This window comes from Somniosus microcephalus, chromosome 12, assembly GCF_052327205.1.
Source record: "Somniosus microcephalus isolate GS21.2 chromosome 12, FLI_Smic_1.0, whole genome shotgun sequence".
Classification (NCBI taxonomy): Eukaryota; Metazoa; Chordata; class Chondrichthyes; order Squaliformes; family Somniosidae; genus Somniosus; species Somniosus microcephalus.
The window spans coordinates 2,535,540-2,556,572 of record NC_140998.1 but is presented as its reverse complement, the minus strand read 5'-3'; the positions used below and the strand labels follow the sequence as shown (position 1 = coordinate 2,556,572).

At 47.9% G+C, this 21,033-nt stretch overlaps 1 pseudogene; it reads left to right on the top strand.

The window, feature by feature from the left end:
• LOC147108982 (uncharacterized) overlaps positions 1 to 21,033 on the top strand; it is a 32,097-nt pseudogene extending 11,064 nt beyond the window's left edge.

Genomic DNA, 21,033 nt, shown 5'->3' with positions numbered 1-21,033 from the left:
TACACTACAAACAGCAAAGGACCCAGCACCGATCCCTGCGGTACACCAATGGACATAGGCTTCCAGTCACAAAAACAACCTTCGACCATCACCCTCTGCCTCCTGCCACTAAGCCAATTTTGGATCCAATGTGCCAAATTGCCCTGGATCCCATGGGCTCTTACCTTCTTGACCAGTCTCCCATGCGGGACTTTGTCAAAAGTCTTACTTAAGTCCATGTAGACTACATCAATTGCACTACCCTCATCCACACACCTAGGCACCCCCTCGAAAAATTCAATCAAATTGGTTAGACATGATCTCCCCCTGACAAAGCCATGCTGACTATCCTTGATTAATCCTTACCTCTCCAAATGGAGACTTATTCTGTCCCTCAGAATTTTTTCCAATAATTTCCCTACCACTGATGTTAGGCTCACTGGCCTGTAAATCCCTGGTTTATCCCTACTACCCTTCTTGAACAATGGTACTATGTTTTGTTCAAGTATATCACAATCCCCCTGCCTGATTTCTATGCCTACATCGTCCTTCTCCATAGTGAACACAAATGGAAAATATTCATTTAAAACCTCACCTACATCTTCCGGCTCTACACACAGATTGCCACTTTGGTCCCTAATGGGCCCTACTCTTTCCCTGGTTATCCTCTTACCCTTAATATACTTATAAAACACCTTGGGATTTTCCTTTTTTTTGCTCGCCAGTTGTAAAGTCCGCGCCTCAATAATACACGGTCTTTGGGAGAACAGTTTAACAGGTACTTTACTGAACAAGAGGCAGCTTGAAACTGAAACTACAGAAGCCTGCTAGGGCCTTTTATACAGGGGTGGTCACTGCCGGTACTGCAGTCTAAGACCAGTTATTCCCTTAAAGGTACATACACAACAATTCCTCCCCTTTTAGATAAACAGTACATAACATTCATTTAACAACTAAATAATAACTAATTACAATTACAATTTTCTCAGTAATATATACATCAACTGAAATAGTCATTTATAAGTTCAGTCTTTGAGGAGGCTTCCTGATCCGGACTGGATAGTGCCTTTCTCGAGTATCCTGTTCTGGCGGTGGAGTCAATTCTGGCTCATTGTCATTGGTTGGTTCGTCAGCTTCCAATACCCCTGCTTCTGAGGTAGACGCAATCTGTACTTCGGGCTCATTACCAGGTGCACATGCTTGTGGTACAGGTTTGGCTTGTTCCTGTGACTCTAGAATCTGGTCAGCATGGCGTCTCACGATGCTCTCTCCAACGTCCACTGTGTACATTAGTGGTCCCTGCTGTGTGCATATCGTGCCTGGCTGCCATTTTTCTGTTCGGTAGTCGCGGGCCAAGACTGGTTGCCCTATCTTGAAGCTCCTGGTTGGCTTCTCATTTATGTGCTGGAACTGCTTATCCTCAACATCTTGTCTTATGTTTGGTTTGAGCAAATCCAAGCGACATCTTAGTCTCCGGTTGAAAAACAGTACGGCTGGAGTTTGGTTGGTTACTGTATGTGTCGCATTCCGGTAAGCAAACAGGAAGTTATCCACCTTGTGTTGCAGTGGTATGTCGTCATTATACATTGCCTTTATGGCCTTTTTAAAGGTCTGAACAAACCTCTCAGCCAATCCATTTGTGGCTGGATGATATGGGGCAGATGTGTAATGTTTCACCCCATTATTCTTCAGGAACCTCCGGAAATCCTCAGACACAAACTGTGGGCCATTGTCGGAACAGATCTGTTCTGGCAACACATTCCTGGTGAATATGGTCCTTAGGACTGCAATAGTTTTCTCCGTGGTGGTGGAGGACATTTTAATGACCTCTGGCCATTTTGAATGGGCGTCCACAGCGATTAGAAACATTGAGTCCATAAATGGACCAGCGAAATCAATGTGTACCCGTTGCCATGGAGATGAGGGCTACTCCCATGGATGTAGCGGGGCCTGTGGTGGAGCGTTTTGGACCTTCTGGCATCCTGTGCATCTCTTGGTCATATCCTCGATTTCTTTATCGATTCCCGGCCACCACACAAACACCCTGGCTAGGCTCTTCATTTTTACCCCTCCCAGATGACCCTCGTGAAGCTCATTGAGTACTCTATCTCTCAACTTGGGTGGAATTACCACTCGGGATCCACACATCAAGGTTCCCTGGCACACTGACAGCTGTTCTCTCCTTGGCGAGAATGCTGGCAACAGTGAGTCGCCATATGCTGGCCATCCCTTCACCGTCAAATCATAGATCCGAGAGAGTGTCGGGTCATTTCGGGTTTCCTTCTCAATACTTGCGTTTGTAACAGGCAAATATTCGACTATGGTCGCATGGAATATCTCCACCGGGTCCACTGCAGGTGCTTCTTCCGCCGTAGGCAACGGTAGGCGCGACAGCCCATCAGCGTTTCCATGTTGTTTCGTACCTTTGTACTCTATGTCAAACTGATGTGCCCCCAGAAAAAGTGACCATCTTTGCAGCCGTTGCGCCGTCATCACCGGAACGCCCTTTGGGTTAAAAATTGAGACCAGGGGTTGATGATCAGTCAGTAGGGTGAATTTCTGCCTGTGCAGATAGTGATTGAACTTCTTCACCCCCCACACCAGGCTGAGGGCCTCCCTGTCAATCTGGGCACAGTTACACTCGGCTGAGGTTAGCGAGCGCGATGCAAAGGCTATTGGCCTCTCTGAACCATCACGGAATTTGTGTGACAGCACCGCTCCAATGCCGTAAGGTGACGCATCACATGCCAACCGAATCGGTAGTGTTGGGTTGTAGTGGGCCAATACTTCTTTTGAAGTGATTTGGCATTTACATTCCTGAAAGGCACGCTTACACTCATCACTCCATTTCCATGTTACACCAGTTTGAAGGAGGGCGTTCAGTGGGTGCAGAATTGTAGATAAATTCGGCAAGAACTTATGGTAGTAGTTCACCAGCCCGAGGAACGACCTCAGTTGCGACACATTTTCTGGTGCTGGAGCCTTGACTACAGCCTCAATCTTGCCCGGCGACTTATGCAACCCTTCCTCATCAATCATGTGGCCACAATACGAGATTTGTCTCCTGAAGAACTCGCATTTGGGATGGTTGGCTCGTAGCCCATATTCCTGCAATCTCGTGAGCACCTGTTCCAGGTTGGCAAGGTGTTCATTGTCATTTTCGCCCGTAACCAGGATGTCGTCCAAATAACACTGGGTCCCCGGGATCCCTTGCAGGACTTGTTCCATTGCCCTCTGCCACATAGCCGGGGCCGATGCTATCCCAAATACCAGTCGATTGTATTGGTAAAGGCCTTTGTGAGTGTTTATCGTGAGGTATTTCCTAGATGCTTCTTCCACCTCCATTTGTAGATATGCTTGAGCCAGGTCAATCTTTGTAAAACGTTTCCCTCCAGATAGTGAGGTGAAAATATCTTCTATCCGCGGAAGCGGATACTGTACTGTGTGCAGGACTGGGTTCACAGTCACCTTGAAGTCCCCACAGATGCGAACCTTCCTTGGCTCCCCAGGCGTGCTGCTCAATGCTTTCTTCATTACAGGAACGATGGGTGTGGCCCACTCGCTCCAGCCCACCTTAGACAGCACCCCCGAACACTCCAGACTGTCCAGTTCAGCTTCCACAGCTGGGCGTATCGCGTATGGCACCAGTCTGGCCTTGAAAAATTTTGGGGTTGCGTTATCCTCAATCTTTATGGTTGCCTTTACTCCTTTTAGAGTCCCAAGTCCTTGTTGGAACACCTCTTCCGCGTCAGATAGGATTTGTGACAGACGTCCAGGTGCGACGTCATCATCTTTTTTGTCAGTCACAGTTAGTGCCAGAATGGAATGCCAATCCAATTGTAGTCTTCGGATCCATTCACGTCCCAATAATGGTGGTCCTCCATCTCGTAGTATATACATGTATAGTTTCTGTGTTTCCTTTCCGTTATATTCAACTGGCACCCTTATTTTTCCTCTGGGGTTGACCTTTTGCCCCGTGTATGTCTTCAATACAATGGACGTGTCCTTTAAGGGTATGTGTGAGAATAGCCGCTCATAGTCTCGTCGATTATATATATACAATATTTAGGAAGGATCGGCAAAAAGGTAGGGGAGGTGGGGTAGCATTGCTGGTAAAGGAGGGGATTAATGCAATGGAAAGGAAGGATATTAACTCGGATGAAACGGAATCTGTATGGGTAGAAATGAGAAATAGCAAGGGGAGGAAAACGTTAGTGGGTGTGATATATAGGCCTCCAAATAGTAATATGGAGGTGAGGGAAGGCATAAAAAGGGAAATTAGAGAAGCGTGCGATAAGAGCACAGCTGTCATCATGGGTGACTTTAATTTACATATTGATTGGACTACCCAAATTAGTAAAAATTCTGAGGAGGAGGAATTCCTGGAATGTTTTCGGGACGGTTATCTGGACCAATATGTCGAGGAGTCGACTCGAGATCAGGCCATTTTAGACTGGGTATTGTGCAATGAGAAGGGACTTATCAACAATCTTCTTGTACGAGGCCCCTTGGGTCAGAGCGATCATAATATGATCGAGCTCTCAGTCGAGATGGAGAGTGAGGAAATTGAATCAGAGACTAAGGTCCAGAACTTAAATAAAGGGAATTACGAGGGTATGAGACGGGAATTGGGTAAGATTGATTGGGTGGTGTTTCTGGGGGGATTGACAGTGGATAGACAATGGCAAGCATTCAAAGATAGAATGGAAGAATTCCAGAACATGTTTATACCGGTTTGGCATAAAAATAAACCTAAAAAGGTGGCTCAACCGTGGATAACGAGGGAAATTAGGGACAGCATAAAATCAAAAAAAAGGGCATATCAACTGGCAAAAAAAAGCACCAGACCGGAAGATTGGGGGCAGTACAGGATACAGCAAAAGAGGACAAAGGGATTAATCAGGAAGGGGAAAATAGAATACGAAAGTAAACTTGCAGCAAACATAAAGACAGACTGCAAAAGCTTTTATCGGTATATCAGGAGGAAAAGACTGGTAAAATCCCAAGTCGGTCCCTTGCAGTCCGATTCGGGAGAATATATAATGGAGAATAAGGAAATGGCAGACCAATTAAACTCATACTTTGGTTCTGTATTCACAAAGGAGGACACAAATAACCTCCCAGGAATATCGGCAAACATAGGGACTAATGAGAGGGAGGAGCTGACAGAAATTAGTATCTCTAGGGATATGGTGTTGGGTAAGTTGAGGGGACTGAAGGCCGACAAATCCCCGGGGCCTGATAAACTACATCCTAGGGTACTTAAGGAGGTGGCCCTGGAGATAGCAGATGCTCTAAGGATCATCTTCCGGAACTCCATTGACTCGGGAACAGTACCCGTGGATTGGAGGGTAGCTAATGTTACCCCAATATTTAAAAAGGGGGGTAGAGAGAAAGCAGGGAATTATAGACCAGTAAGCCTTACATCGGTTGTGGGCAAAATGCTAGAGTCCATTATTAAGGATAAAATAGCGGAGCACTTGACAAATGGGGAAAGGATCGGACAGAGTCAACATGGATTTACAAAGGGTAAATCGTGTTTGACTAATCTGCTGGAATTTTTTGAGGAAGTAACTGGTAAAATAGATGGGGGAGAGCCAGTGGATGTGGTGTACCTTGACTTCCAGAAAGCCTTCGATAAGGTTCCACACAAAAGATTATCATGCAAAATTAAGGCTCATGGGATTGGGGGCAAAGTATTAACGTGGATAGAGAACTGGCTGGCGGATAGAAAACAGAGAGTTGGAATAAACGGCTCGTTTTCGGAGTGGCAGGCAGTGACCAGCGGGGTGCCGCAAGGATCTGTCCTGGGACCCCAGCTGTTCACAATATATATAAATGATCTGGATCAGGGAATTGGATGCAATATTTCCAAATTCGCTGACGACACTAAACTAGGAGGAGGGGTGGGCTCTGATGAGGATGTCAGGAGGCTACAGTGCGATTTGGACAGGTTGGGGGAATGGGCGGATACGTGGCAGATGCACTATAATGTGGATAAATGCGAGGTTATCCACTTTGGGGGTAAAAACAGGAGGGTAGATTATTATCTAAATGGCAATAGATTGGGAGATGGGGAAGTGCAGAGGGACCTGGGTGTTCTTGTGCACCAGTCACTGAAGGAGAGCATGCAGGTGCAACAGGCGATTAAGAAGGCAAATGGTATGTTGGCCTTCATATCAAGGGGGTTCGAGTATAGGAATAGGGATACCTTACTACAGCTGTACAAGGTGCTGGTGAGACCGCATCTGGAGTATTGTGTACAGTTTTGGTCGCCCCATCTGCGGAAGGATGTTCTTGCCATGGAAAGAGTGCAGCGGCGATTCACCAGGCTGATACCTGGAATGGCGGGAATGACCTACGAGGAGAGATTGAATAGTTTGGGCTTGTACTCACTGGAGTTTAGAAGATTGAGAGGGGATCTCATCGAAACATATAAAATTATGGCAGGCCTGGACAGGCTGAATTCAGAGAGAATGTTTCCAATGGCAGGGGAGCACAGAACCAGGGGCCACAGTCTAAAAATAGCGGGCAAATCATTTAAAACAGAGATGAGGAAGAATTTCTTCACTCAAAGAGTGGTGAGCCTGTGGAATTCCCTGCCACAGAGGGCTGTGAAGGCTAATTCAATAAATATTTTCAAGAGAGAATTGGATATATTTCTGAAGGCTAAGGGGATTAAGGGTTACGGAGAAAAGGCGGGGACGGGGTACTGAACTGGTAAGATCAGCTAAGATCTCAGATGAAGATCAGCCATGATCTCATTGAATGGTGGAGCAGGCTCGAAGGGCCGAATGGCCTACTCCTGTTCCTATCTCTATGTAACTATATGTAACTATGATTCATGACAGTTAGGGCTGATCCTGTGTCCAATTCCATCTTCACTGGGGACCCTGCTATCATGAGGGTGACCCAAATGGTTCGGTGATCTTCTTTTGCGATCCTGTTGTGTAACTTTAAACAACTTAGTCGCCTGCTCCCGGAGTCCTTATCACTCTCCTGATCTTCTGAACTACTATCTGTCAGTTTCTTTACTTTCCTGTACTGTTCCTTAGTAGTTCTTGTCGTGTTGGTCTTCTTTCCCGACCTGCAGACTCTTGCTATATGTCCCATTTTCCCGCATTGTCTGCATATTTTGTCTTTAAACCAGCAGTCCTTCTGCTCATGGGTTGTTCTGCCGCAGCGATAGCACTTTTCGGCTCCATACGCCATTTCGTTAGCGCTGTATTCTTGTGGTTTCTGTTGTATTTCCGCAGCTCCCCGTGTTGCTGCTTCGTAGGATACTGCCACGCTGAAAGCCTGTTCTAGCATCAGGTCCTTTTTTGAAAGTAGTCGTTTCTGGGTTCCTTCACTCTGGAGCCCGCAGACAAACTTATCCCGTAAGGTGTCTGCCAGTCCTGCTCCGAACTGGCAGTGCTTCGATAACTTGCGTAGTTCCGTAAGATAGTCAGCATTGCTCTCATCTTTGTGCTGGTTTCTTTTATGGAACTTGAATCTTTCTGCTATCAGCAGTGGTGTAGGGCTTAGATGTTCCTGTAAGATATGAACAATCTCCTCAAAACTTTTCTCCATTGGTTTAGCTGGGGTAATTAAATTCCGCAATAGGCCGTACGTACTCGCACCCATCAGATTTAATAATACCGACGCCCTCTTTCCATCAGCCACCTCATTTGCCTTGCAGTACACTTCAATTCTTTCCACATACGTGGTCCAGTCTTCTACCTCGTTGTCGAAAGCAGTGATACTGCCACTTTTCGGCTTCTTGGGCGATTTAAAATGGCGCCTCCCGCGCTTTTGCTTCTTCCCCAATGGAATAAAATGGCGCCTCCCGCGCTTTTGCTTCTTCCCCAACGGGATAAAATGGTGCCTCCCGCGCTTTTGCTGCTTCCCCTTACTGCCATGCTGCTTCTAGCGTTCTACGGGGTAATGGCGGCGACCCGCAGCTTCGGCGCGCCTCGCTTTCCTTCCCCCCCGTTTAGTTTCTCTCCGCTGTCCTGTTCTCGAGCACCGACCGCGCCCTGTGCACTCCACCCTCTCTCTCTTGTTTTCTTTTCCCGGCGACGCTGCGAGGCCCGATTTGTAGAGCCGCTCGATCGAGCTTGAACCCGCCGCAGTCCGGAAGGGTCAGCGCGCTACCTGCTACCAGCACGATTCGCTGGAACCACAGTCTCTCCCGCAATTCTCCAAACACCGATGGATTCTTCGGGCAGTTGCCCTCGGTCGACGCCCGTTGCTCGGACTACGACCTTCCAGGACCTTCCTTTCAGGCGAGATCCCCGTGAGATGATGCCACACTGCAGGTGAGTTCGAACTTACTCGTCGCCACTGTAAAGTCCGCGCCTCAATAATACACGGACTTCGGGAGAACAGTTTAACAGGTACTTTACTGAACAAGAGGCAGCTTGAAACTGAAACTACAGAAGCCTGCTAGGGCCTTTTATACAGGGGTGGTCGCTGCCGGTACTGCAGTCTAAGACCAGTTATTCCCTTAAAGGTACATACACAACACCAGTGTTTTTTCATGCCCCCTCTTCGCTCCCCTAATTTCTTTTTTAAGTACCCCATTGCAATAAAAGCTAACATGCCACTTGACCTCCTAATTGCTTGCTGTACCTGCATGCTAACTCTGTGTTTCCTGTACGAGGAAACCTAAATTGCTCTGTACACCAACATTTAATAGTTTCTCATGTGTGTTAATAGATGTGTGAAGACAGCTACCTCCAAAGCTTTAGCATGTTTATGGAGTGATGGCCAGCCATTGACTAACAGGATCTAAGAGAATCAGTGCATATATAACATGTAGGCTGCAGTGTGGTCCAAACTAGTGACCTAAACACATTGCCAATACCTCATGCCGAGTATATGGTAGTACAGTGGTTATTTTACTGGACTAGTAAACCAGAGAATAAGGCCGCGATCGATGCGGCTTGGGAGTGGGTCAGCTGATTTCCGGGTTCCAGTCCCGCCCCCAACTTCATCCGGCCCACGGACGTGATTTTACGTCAATTGGCCTTGTTAAGCCCGCCCTGCGGGTTTGCCAGCCAACAAAGAAGAAGCCGGTCAGATGACGTCATTTGATGACGCGTCATCTGCCGGTTTTCTTAAAGGGACCACACACAATTTTTAGTACGATAGCAAAATACTGCAGATGCTGGAAATCCGAAATAACAACAGAAAATGCTGGAAAAACTCAGCAGGTCAGGCAACATCCGTGGAGAGAAATTTGAGTTGACGTTTCGGGTCGAAATCTTTTTCAAAACTGGAAAGGAAATAAAATAGATCGAAGGCAGGGCTGCGAATGAACAAAAGAAGTAAAAGAGACATTAAAAGGTATTTAAAACCAGATGAGATGGTAATAGGCCAGTGACGATCAGTCCTCAGCAAAGGCCTGAGCTTCATCCCCTTACGCCCCCACCTCAATGAATTTCGAGCTCGGCACGATGTTGAGCTCTTTTTCCGCCGCCTTCGTCTCCGTGCCCACTTCTTTGACCAGGAGTCTTCCCCCCACACAACTGACCCTTTCTCCCGCTTGCAGAATTCCCGTTCTACCTGGACCCCTCCCCCTGGCCTCTTACCCTCTCTAGATCTTTTCATCGCTAACTGCCGCCGTGACATCGGCCGTCTCCATTTCTCTGCTCCCCTCACTCACTCCAACCTACCTCCCTCTGAACTTGCAGCACTCCATTCTCTTAGATCCAACCCTGACATTATCATTAAACCCGCTGACAAAGGTGGTGCTGTTGTTGTTTGGCGAACTGACCTCTACCAAGCGGAAGCTGAACGTCAACTCTCCAAAACCTCCTCCTACTTCCACCTGGACCATGACCCCACTACCGAACATCAAACCACCATTTCCAAGACTGTCACTGACCTCATCTCCTCTGGAGATCTTCCCCCCGCTGCCACCAACCTCATAGTTCCCCAACCCCGCACAGCCCGCTTCTACCTCCTTCCCAAGATCCACAAACAGGACTGCCCTGGTAGACCCATCGTTTCAGCCTGTTCTTGCCCCACGGAACTTATCTCTTCCTATCTCGACTCTATCTTTTCTCCCCTTGTCCAGTCTCTTCCCACCTACATCCGTGGCTCTTCGGACGCCCTCCGCCACTTTAACAGTTTCCAGTTTCCTGGCCCCAACCGCTTTCTTTTCACCATGGACGTACAATCCCTCTACACCTCCATCCCCCACCAGGATGGCCTGGGGGCGCTCCGCTTCTTCCTTGAACAGAGGCCCGTCCAGTCCCCATCCACCACCACTCTCCTTCACCTGGCTGAGCTTGTTCTCACATTGAACAGCTTCTCCTTTAACTCCACTCATTTCCTCCAAATCAAAGGTGTTGCTATGGGTACCCGCATGGGTCCTAGCTATGCCTGCCTTTTCGTGGGATATGTGGAACAATCTTTGTTCCAGTCCTACTCAGGTCCCCTCCCTCACCTCTTTTTCCGGTACATTGATGACTGTATCGGTGCCGTTTCCTGCTCTCGCCCCGAACTAGACAATTTCATTCACTTTGCCTCCAATTTCCACCCTTCCCTCACCTTCACATGGTCCATCTCTGACTCTTCCCTTCCCTTCCTCGACTTCTCCGTCTCCATCTCTGGGGATAGGTTATCGACCAATATTCACTACAAGCCCACTGACTCCCACAGCTACCTGGACTACACTTCCTCCCACCCAGCCTCCTGTAAGGACTCTATTCCATTTTCCCAGTTTCTCCGTCTCCGCCGTATCTGCTCCAACGATGTCACCTTCCACACCAGTGCTTCCGACATGTCTCCCTTTTTCCGCAACCGAGGATTCCCCTCTACCGTGGTTGACACGGCCCTCGACCGTGTCCGTTCTATCTCCTGCACTTCTGCCCTTACCCCTGCCCCTCCCTCCCGGAACCATGATAGGGTTCCCCTTGTCCTCACCTTTCACCCCACCAGCCTCCACATTCAACGGATCATCCTCCGCCATTTCCGCTACCTCCAAAGTGATCCCACCACCAAACGCATCTTCTCCTCCCCTCCCCTTTCAGCATTCCGTGGGGACTGCTCCCTCTGAGACACCCTAGTCCACTCCTCTATCACCCCCAACAGCCCTTCCCCTTCGCCTGGCACCTTCCCGTGCAAGCGCAGGAGATGTAACACCTGCCCCTATACCTCCCCCCTTCCCACTGTCCAGAGCCCCAAACACCCCTTCCAGGTGAAACAGCGATTTACTTGTACTTCTTGCAATCTAGTATACTGTATTCGCTGCTCACGATGCAGTCTCCTCTACATTGGGGAGACCAAACGCAGATTGGGTGACCGCTTTGCGGAACACCTCCGTTCAGTCCGTAAGGGTGACCCCGAGCTTCTGGTCGCCTGTCATTTTAATTCTCCATTCCCACTCGGACCTCACCGTCCTTGGCCTCTTGCATTGTTCCACGGAAGCTCAACGTAAACTCGAGGAACAGCACCTCATCTTCCGATTAGGCACTTTACAGCCTTCCGGACTTAATATCGAGTTCAACAACTTCAGATCATAACCTCGGCCGCTATTACTTTTTTACTTATATTTTTTTCCACCCCTTTGTTTTGGGTCCTCCTTTCCCCCTCCCCCTTTCCTTTTTTTTCTCTCTCCCACCTGGCAGCTGTCTCTTATCCAGCCAGTACACTTCTCACCTAATCTCAGCTGTCTTTTGTCTCCACTGGCCTATTACCATCTCATCTGGTTTTGAATACCTTTTAATGTCTCTTTTACTTCTTTTGTTCGATCGCAGCCCTGCCTTCAATCTATTTTATTTCCTTTCCAGTTTTGAAAAAGGGTTTCGACCCGAAACGTCAACTCAAATTTCTCTCCACGGATGTTGCCTGACCTGCTGAGTTTTTCCAGCATTTTCTGTTGTTATTACGCACAATTTTTCTTTGACAGCTCATTTCTCAGCGTTTGACAGCATTGAGGTGCTGCGAACACTGACAATGACTGTTCACAGGTGAGCTCTTGCACCCAGGCTCTCCAGTGACTCCCTTCTTAGGCTAGAACAGATAGCAGCTGCAGGTGAGGTTACAGAAGTGATCTTTCACTGGTGAGAGAGGTTCTCCCAATGAGGTGGGACTACACATACAATTCAAAACTTGTTACGTACAGAAAAGTCTAAATGCATTAAAAATGAATTTCCCAACATTTTCTTACCACTGAAACTCACCAGTGCACAATTGAATCCTACACACCACTTCTGCAGCTGTCATCAATGCAGAAACATTACAGCAGACTCACAGCACGCCACACGTCAGGAAGCCCAAAGTAGACGTGTCAAAATTGAAACAGAGCCTGTTAACTGCCTGTTAACAACCTTTAACAGGCAGTTAAGTGGCTATAATCCTCTTCCCGCCACTAGGTGTCAGGTCCATGCACAAATTGGGGACCCAACACTTGGGAAGATTGATTGGAGGCGGGTTAACAACGGGTTTCCCACCTGCTGTCAATCTTCGCGATTTTGCCAGAGGTCCTGCCTCCAAACCCCTGAGTGCAGGCAAAATTCCGGCCAGACAGTTCAAAACACCATCGTAGTTTGAGAATTTGAATTAAGAAATAAATAGCTGGAATCAGTAAAAGTGATCATGAAGCTACCAGATTGTCGCAAAAATGTAACTGGTTCACTAAAGTCCTTTAGGGAAGGAAACCCATTGTCCTTACCCAATCTGGCCGAAATGTGACTCCAGTCCCACACCAATGTGCTTGACTCTTAGTCAGGTCAACTATGGATGGGCAATAAATGCTAGCCTTGCTGGCAATGGCCATATCCCAAGGATTTTTTTGAAGTGGGAGTACAGTGGTATACAGTCGGAAGGGTGGGTGCGCTGGGGAGGGGAGTGGCTCTGGGAGTCCTCAACAATGACTCCAGACCCCATGAAGTCTCATGGCTTCAGGTCAAGCATGGGCAAGGAAACCGCCTGCTGATTACCACCTACCGCCCTCCTTCAGCTGATAAATCCGCACTCCTCCATGTTGAACACCACTTGGAGTAAGCACCGAGGGTAGCAAGGGCACAGCATGTACTCTGGGTGGGGGACTTCAATGTCTATTACCAAGAGTGGCTCGGTAGCACCATGACTGGCCGAGCTGGCCAATGCCCGAAGAACATAGCTGCCAGACTGGGCCTGGGGCAGGAGATGAGAGAACCAACACGAGGGGACAACCTACTGGACCTTGTCCTCACCAATCGACCTGTCCTGTTAAGGGCTGTGCACCAGAACTAACCGCAGCCTTGGCCAAGCTGTTCTGGTACAGCTACAATACATCTACCCGACAATGTTAAATACAAAAACATATTAATAAACTTGCTGAAGGGGCATCTAAATGGCAAATTAATTTCAACTTCCAGCCTACCGTTAAATATGCAATTGGAATGTTAGCCGCAGCTCAGTGGGTAGTACTCTTGCCTCTGAGTCGGAGGTTGCGGATTCAAGTCCCATTCCAGACACTTGAGCAGAAAAATCTAGGCTGAAACTTCAGCACAGTACTGAGGGAGCGCTGCACTGTCAGAGGGACAGTACTGAGGGAGCGCTGCACTGTCGGAGGGACAGTCCTGAGGGAGCGCTGCACTGTCAGAGGGACAGTCCTGAGGGAGCGCTGCACTGTCGGAGGGGCAGTACTGAAGGAGCGCTGCACTGTCAGAGGGACAGTACTGAGGGAGCGCTGCACTGTCGGAGGGGCAGTACTGAGGAAGCGCCGCACTGTCGGAGGGGCAGTACTGAGGGAGCGCTGCACTGTCGGAGGGGCAGTACTGAGGGAGTGCTGCACTGTCGGAGGGGCAGTACTGAGGGAGCGCCGCACTGTCGGAGGGGCAGTACTGAGGGAGCACTGCACTGTCGGAGGGGCAGTACTGAGGGAGCACTGCACTGTCGGAGGGGCAGTACTGAGGGAGCGCTGCACTGTCGGAGGGGCAGTACTGAGGGAGTGCTGCACTGTCGGAGGGGCAGTACTGAGGGAGCGCTGCACTGTCGGAGGGGCAGTACTGAGGGAGCACTGCACTGTCGGAGGGGCAGTACTGAGGGAGCGCTGCACTGTCGGAGGGGCAGTACTGAGGGAGTGCTGCACTGTCGGAGGGGCAGTACTGAGGGAGCGCCGCACTGTCGGTAGGTCAGTACTGAGGGAGCGCCGCACTGTCGGAGGGGCAGTACTGAGGGAGCGCTGCACTGTCGGAGGGGCAGTACTGAGGGAGCGCTGCACTGTCGGAGGGACAGTACTGAGGGAGCGCTGCACTGTCAGAGGGGCAGTACTGAGGGAGCGCTGCACTGTCAGAGGGGCCGTACTGATGGAGTGCTGCACTGTCGGAGGGGCAGTACTGAGGGAGTGCTGCACTGTCGGAGGGGCAGTACTGAGGGAGTGCTGCACTGTCGGAGGGGCAGTACTGAGGGAGTGCTGCACTGTCGGAGGGGCAGTACTGAGGGAGCGCTGCACTGTCGGAGGGGCAGTACTGAGGGAGCGCTGCACTGTTGGAGGGGCAGTACTGAGGGAGCACTGCACTGTCGGAGGGGCAGCACTGAGGGAGTGCCGCATCATCGGAGGGGCAGTACTGAAGGGGCGCAGCACTGTCGGAGGCGCTGTACTGAGGGAGCGCTGCACTGTCGGGTGGGGGGCAGTACTGAGGGAATGCTGCACTGTCGGAGGGGCAGTACTGAGGGAATGCTGCACTGTCGGAGGGGCAGTACTGAACGAGCGCTGCACTGTCGGGGATCAGTACTGAGGAAGCGCTGCACTGTCGGAGGGGCAGTACTGAGGGAGCGCCGGACTGTCGGAGGAGCAGTACTGAGGGAGCGCCACACTGTCGGAGGGGCAGTACTGAGGGAGCGCTGCACTGTCGGAGGAGCAGTACTGAGAGAGCGCCGCACTGTCGGAGGGGCAGTACTGAGGGAGTGCTGCACTGTCGGAGGGGCAGTACTGAGGGAGCACTGCACTGTCGAAGGTGCCGTTTTTCAGAGTGGATGTTAAACCTCTTATGTGGACGTAAAGATCCCTTGGCACTATATCGAAGAAGAGCTGGTGAGTTCTCCCTGGTGTTCTCGCCAGTATTTATCCCTCAACCAACATCAGATTTTCTGGTATCAAATTGCTGTTTGTGGGGTCTTGCTGTGCACAAATTAGGTACCATGTTTCCTATATTACAACAGTGACTAAACTTCAAAAGTACTTAATTGGCTGCAAGCGCTTTGGGATGTCCTGAAGTCGTGAAATGCGCGATAGAAATCCAAGCCTTTCGTTCGAAATGCATCAATGCTTTCTGCTTCAACCACTGCATGTGGTGCAGGTTCCCCATTCGCAACACTCTCTGTGAAAGGAAATTCCTCCTAAATTCTTTATTTGATTTGTTAGTGGGTATCTTATATTTACGCCCCTTGTTCAGGACTCACCCACATAGAAATAGCCGAACCCGAATTGTAAAGACCTCTATCAGCTCTCCTCTTAGTCTTATCTTTTCTGGAGAAAAGAGCCCCAGTCTGCTCAATCTTTCCTGATAGTCGCATCCTCTCAATTCTGGTAACTATCCTTGTAAATCTTTTCTGCACTTTCTCCAGTGCTTCAATGTCCTTTTTGCAGTATGGAGACCAGAACTGCACACAGTGCTCCAAGTGTGGTCTAACCAAGGTTCATTATAAAGTACGATAGCAAAATACTGCGGATGCTGGAAATCCGAAATAACAACAGAAAACGCTGGAAAAACTCAGCAGGCCAGGCAACATCCGTGGAGAGAGAAACAGAGTTAACGTTTCAGGTCAAAACCTGAAGAAGGATTTCGACCTGAAACGTTGCCTCTGTTTCTCTCTCCACGGATGTTGCCTGACCTGCTGAGTTTTTCCAGCGTTTTCTGTTGTTATTTCGATATAAAGTAATTAGTCATAGAGCCATAATGGCACAGAAGGAGGCCATTCAGCCCATCAAGTCCGTGCCGGCTCTCTGTAGAGCAATCCAGTCAGTCCCATTCCCCCGCTCTATCCCCGTAGCCCTGCAAGTTTATTTCCTTCAAGTCTCCCCTTGTAAACATTAAGTATCTCCACTTCCACCACTTCCGTCGGCAGCGAGTTCCAGGTCCTCACCACTCGCTGCGTAAAAAAGTTTTTTCTCACATCCCCCCTGTATCTCTTGCCCAAAATCTTAAATCTGTGTCCCCTAGTCCTTGTACCATCAACTAGTGGGAACAGCCTTTCCCCGTCTAGCCTATCCAAACCCGTCATAATCTTGTACACCTCTATCAAATCACCCCTCAACCTCCTTTGCTCTAATGAAAAGAAATCCAGCTTCTTCAATCTGTCCTTGTAGCTAAGATTCCCCCATCACCAGAACCATTCTGGTAAATCTCCTCTGCGCCCTCTCAAGTGCCTTCACATCCTTCCTAAAGTGAAGTGTCCAGAACTGGACGCAATACTCCAGTTGTGGCCTAACCAGCGCTTTAAAAAGTTTCAGCATAACTTCACTTGGTGTTATCAGCAAATTTAGAAATTCTACTCTGTATTCCAATATCCAGGTCATTTATATATATCAAAAAAAGCAGTGGCCCCAGCACTGACCCTTGGGGAACACCACTGTCTACCATCCTCCAGTCTGAAAAACAGCCATTTACCACAACTCGCTGTTTTCTGTCCTTAAGCCAATTCCTTATCCAAGCTGCCACTGACCCACCGATTCCATGAGCCTCAATTTTGTTAACCAGCCTTCCATGTGGTACTTTGTCAAACGCCTTCCGAAAATCCATGTAGACAACACCCATTGCATTCCCTTCATCAATCCTCCCTGTTACTTCATCAAAAAATTCAATTAGATTAGTCAAACACGATCTGCCTTTTACAAATCTGTGTTGGCTCTCCTTAATTAGCTTAAACCTCTCCAAGTGCCCGTTAATTTTTTCCTTGATTATTATTTCTAAAACTTTACCCACCACTGATGTTAAACTGACCGGCCTGTAGTTACTAGGATTGTTCTTACACCCTTTCTTGAACAATTGTCACATTTGCCACTTTCCAATCCCCAGGCACCTCCCCCGCATCTAGGGAAGATTGGAAAATTATGGCAAGCCCTTCCGCTATCTCCTCCCCCAATTTCCTTAGCAACCTGGGATGCAAGCCATCTGAACCAGGCGACTTGTCCACTCTCCGCATACCCAGCCTTTCTAGTACATCCTGTCCATCAATTTTCACCCCTTCCATTGCTTCTACCTTTTCCACTTCTACCGATATTTTGTCAGCATCCACCTCCTTAGTAAACACCGATACAAAGTACTCATTGAGTATTCTAGCCTTGCCCTGCGCCTCTAAGCATATATCGGCCTGTATTTTCCTATGCCGACGGGTGTGTACGAGCTGTGTACACACCGGTAGGGACATCAGAAATGCAGGATTCAGGCATGGGAAGCGCATGCGCTGAAAACCAGCATTTCCGATCTGTCAAGAATCCTCTTGACAGATCGGATGCCTGCCCTGGAGAAGGGCCTCTCCGGGGGGAGAGAACCTCCGCCCGCTGAAAACCCTTAGAAATCTTACGCCTGGTAAAAGCATAGACGTATAGCCTGCTTTTACCAGCATAAGAGTTTAAAATAGTAAAAAAAATTCACTCATTTGTAATTTTAAAATACTTTTAAAAAAGGTGAGTTGATTTTTAGCCCTGTAAAAAACTTTACTTATTTTTTCAAAAAATTCAATTTTTGTTTAAAATATTTAATTTAATGTAATTTTACTCATTTTAAAAACGTGATTTAAAAAAAAATGTAATTAATATTTTAGTGTCTGCTTTCAGTGGTCCCCATTCATACTTTTGACAGGTCTATCTGACAAAAGTATAAAGGGAGATTCCCTTCTTTCATTGGCTCGCCTGGCCCACGTGATCCCAGGGACGCTTGCGGACCGCATGCGCCCCTGGGATACGTGAACCCTGCGCATTTTGACTGTGGAGAGGCCCAGGAGTGGAAGTGTCCGGACCTCAGGAGCCCTCAGGTAAGTGCGGCGATTTTTTTCCGGTAGGAGGCATCGGCAGGAAGCCTCCGATCGGAAATTACGGGCGAGTACCTTCTCGTCCCTAATCGGCCCCACCCTGCCTCTTACTACCCCCTTACTGTTTTGGGTTCCCTTTTATGTTAATTGCCATTCTACTCTCATATTCTCTCTTTGCTAATCTTATTTTCATCTTCACTTCCCCTCTCAACTTATTGTATTTGGCTTGGTTCTCCCTTGAAGAATTCACCTGACATTCATCATACACCCTCTTTTCTTGTTTCATCACCTTCTCTATCTCCCTCGTCATCCAAGGAGCCCTTGCTTTGATTCCCTTACCCTTCCCTCTTGTTGGAATGTACCTAGCCTGTACTTACATCTCCTCCTTAAAGATCACCCATTGTTCCGTGACAGTTTTTCCTGTCAGTCTTTAGTTCCATTTTACCCTGGCTAGATCCTTTCGCATCCCATTGAAGTTAGCCCTATTCCAGTTTAAAAGTTCCACTCTAGGTTGTTCCTTGCTCCTCTCCATTGCTAATCTAAATCTTATGATATGATGATCACTCGTACCCAAGTGTTCTCCCACAGATACTTGGTCGACCTGGCCCACCTCATTCCCCAGCACCAGATCCAGCAATGTTCCTAGTTGGGCGAAGAACATACTGGTCAAGGAAATTCTGCTGAACACATTTCAGAAATTCCTCCCCCTCCTTTCCCTTTACCCTAGCATTATCCAATCGATATTTGTGTCATTAAAGCCCCCCAATATCACCACTCTATAGCTCTTGCATATCTCTGCGATTTCCCTGCAGATTTTCTCCTCTATCTCCCTCTCACTATTTGGAGGCCTATAGAATACCCCCAATAGTGTGATCATACCCTTTTTGCTCCTCAACTCTAACCAAATGGATTCTGTCCTTGTCCCCTCAAGAACATCCTCCCTTTCCAACACTACAATGTCTTCCTTAATCAGCACTGCTACCCCACCTCCCTTTTTTCCTTCCCTATCTTTTCTGAACACCTTGTACCCTTGAATATTAAGTGCCCAGTCCTCACCGTTTTTAAGCCACGTTTCCATTATTGCCACATCATATTGCCACACAGCTAATTGTGCTTGCAGCTCACCAATCTTATTCATCACACTTTGTACATTTATGTACATGCATTCTAAACCCATTTGTGAATTTTTCATAGTCTTTCTTAGTCTGCTCCTATCTAGTATAGTACTACTTCCGCCTCTAGTACTACTTTCTTCTCTAGTACTATCCAACACACTCACTCTTCCATGCACCTTATTCCTCTTTTCTACTCCTACATCCTGGTGCCCATCCTCCTGCCAAGTTAGTTTAAACCCTCCCCAACAGCACTAGCAAACCTCCCCGCGAGAATATTGGTCCCGGCTCTGTTGAGGTATAACCCGTCCGGCTTGTACAGGTCCCACCTTCCCCAGAAATGGTCCCAATGACTCAAGAAATTAGAAGTGCATGTAACAAGGGCAATACGGTAATCATGAGGGACTTTAATCTACATATTGACTGGGCAAATCAAATTACCACTAATGCTGTGGAGGACGAATTCTTGGAATGCATGCGAGATGGTTTCCTGGATCAGTATGTGGAGGAACCAACCAGGGAACAGGCTATTCTGGATCTGGTACTGTGTAATGAGAAAGGGCTAATCAATAATCTTGTGGTAAAGGGGCCGTTAGGGACAATTGACCATAATATGATTGAATTTTACATTAAGTTTGAGAGTGATGTAGTCCAATCTGAAACTAAGGTCTTCAATCCAAACAGAGGAAACTAGAAATCAGCAAAGGGAGACCAAGAAATTGATGAAGAAAGGGAAAATGGAATATAAGCACAAACTAGAGAAAAATATAAATTGGATTGTAAAAGCTTCTATAGGTATTTGAAAAGGAAAAGACTGGCGAAGGTAAATGTAGCTCCTTTACAGTCAGAGATGGGAGAATTTATAATGGGGAATGAGGAAATGGCTGAGAAATTAAATAAATACTTTGTTTCTGTCTTCACGGAGGAAGACACAAAAAACCTCCCAGAAATACGAGAAAACCAAGGGTGTGGAGAGAATGAGGAACTTAAAGAAATTATTATTAGTAAAAAAAAATACTAGCAAAATTAATGGGACTAAAAGTCGATAAATCCCAAGGACCGGATGACCTACATCCTAGGGTTTTGAAAGAGGTGGTCATTGGGATAGTGGACACATTGGTTGTCATCTTCCAAAATTTGATAGATTCTGGAACGGTTCCTGCAGATTGGAGGATAGCAAATGTAACCCCACTATTTAAGAAAGGAGGGAGAGAGAAAACGGGGAACTACAGACCTGTTAGCCTCACATCAGTAGTTGGGAAAATGCTGGAATCTATTATAAAGGATGCAATAACTGGGCACTTAGAAACTAATAGTAAGATTGGGCAGAGTCAACATGGATTTATGAAAGGGAAATCCTGTTTAACAAACCTATTGGAGTTCTTTGAGGATGTAACTAGTGGAGTAGACAAATGGGAACCAGTAGTTGTGGTGTATCTGGATTTTCAGAAGGCCTTCAATAAGGTCCCACACAAGAGGTTGGTGAACATATCATCCTGGAGTCACGTCTACGTCCACAGAAACGCCTATCTGTTCCCCTAACCAATGAACCCCCTATCACTATTGCTCTTCCATTCTTCTTCCTCCCCGCCCTGTGTAGCTGAGCCACGTGTGGTGCCATGGCCTTGGCTCTGGCTGCTCTCCTCAGAGGAACCATCACCCCCACCAGTTTCCAGAACTGTGAACCAGTTAGCAAGCGAGATGCACTCTGGGGATTTCTGCCCTACCTGCCTGGTACCTCCCAGCTTTTGTATTCTATTCCTCTAGAAATGAGCCCCAGTGTTTGGTTCGCACTCCTTATGGCCTTATCAACGTGTGTTGCTACTTTTAATGATTTATGTGTATGTATTCCCAGATCTCTTTGTTCCTCTACCCCATTTAGTTTTGTACCTTCCAAGGTGCCAAAATGAGCCACCTGACAGTTTGCCTGGTGTCGATTGCTGTGGCAGGCAGCAATAGACAGCAGAATTTACAACTGAAACACGAGTAA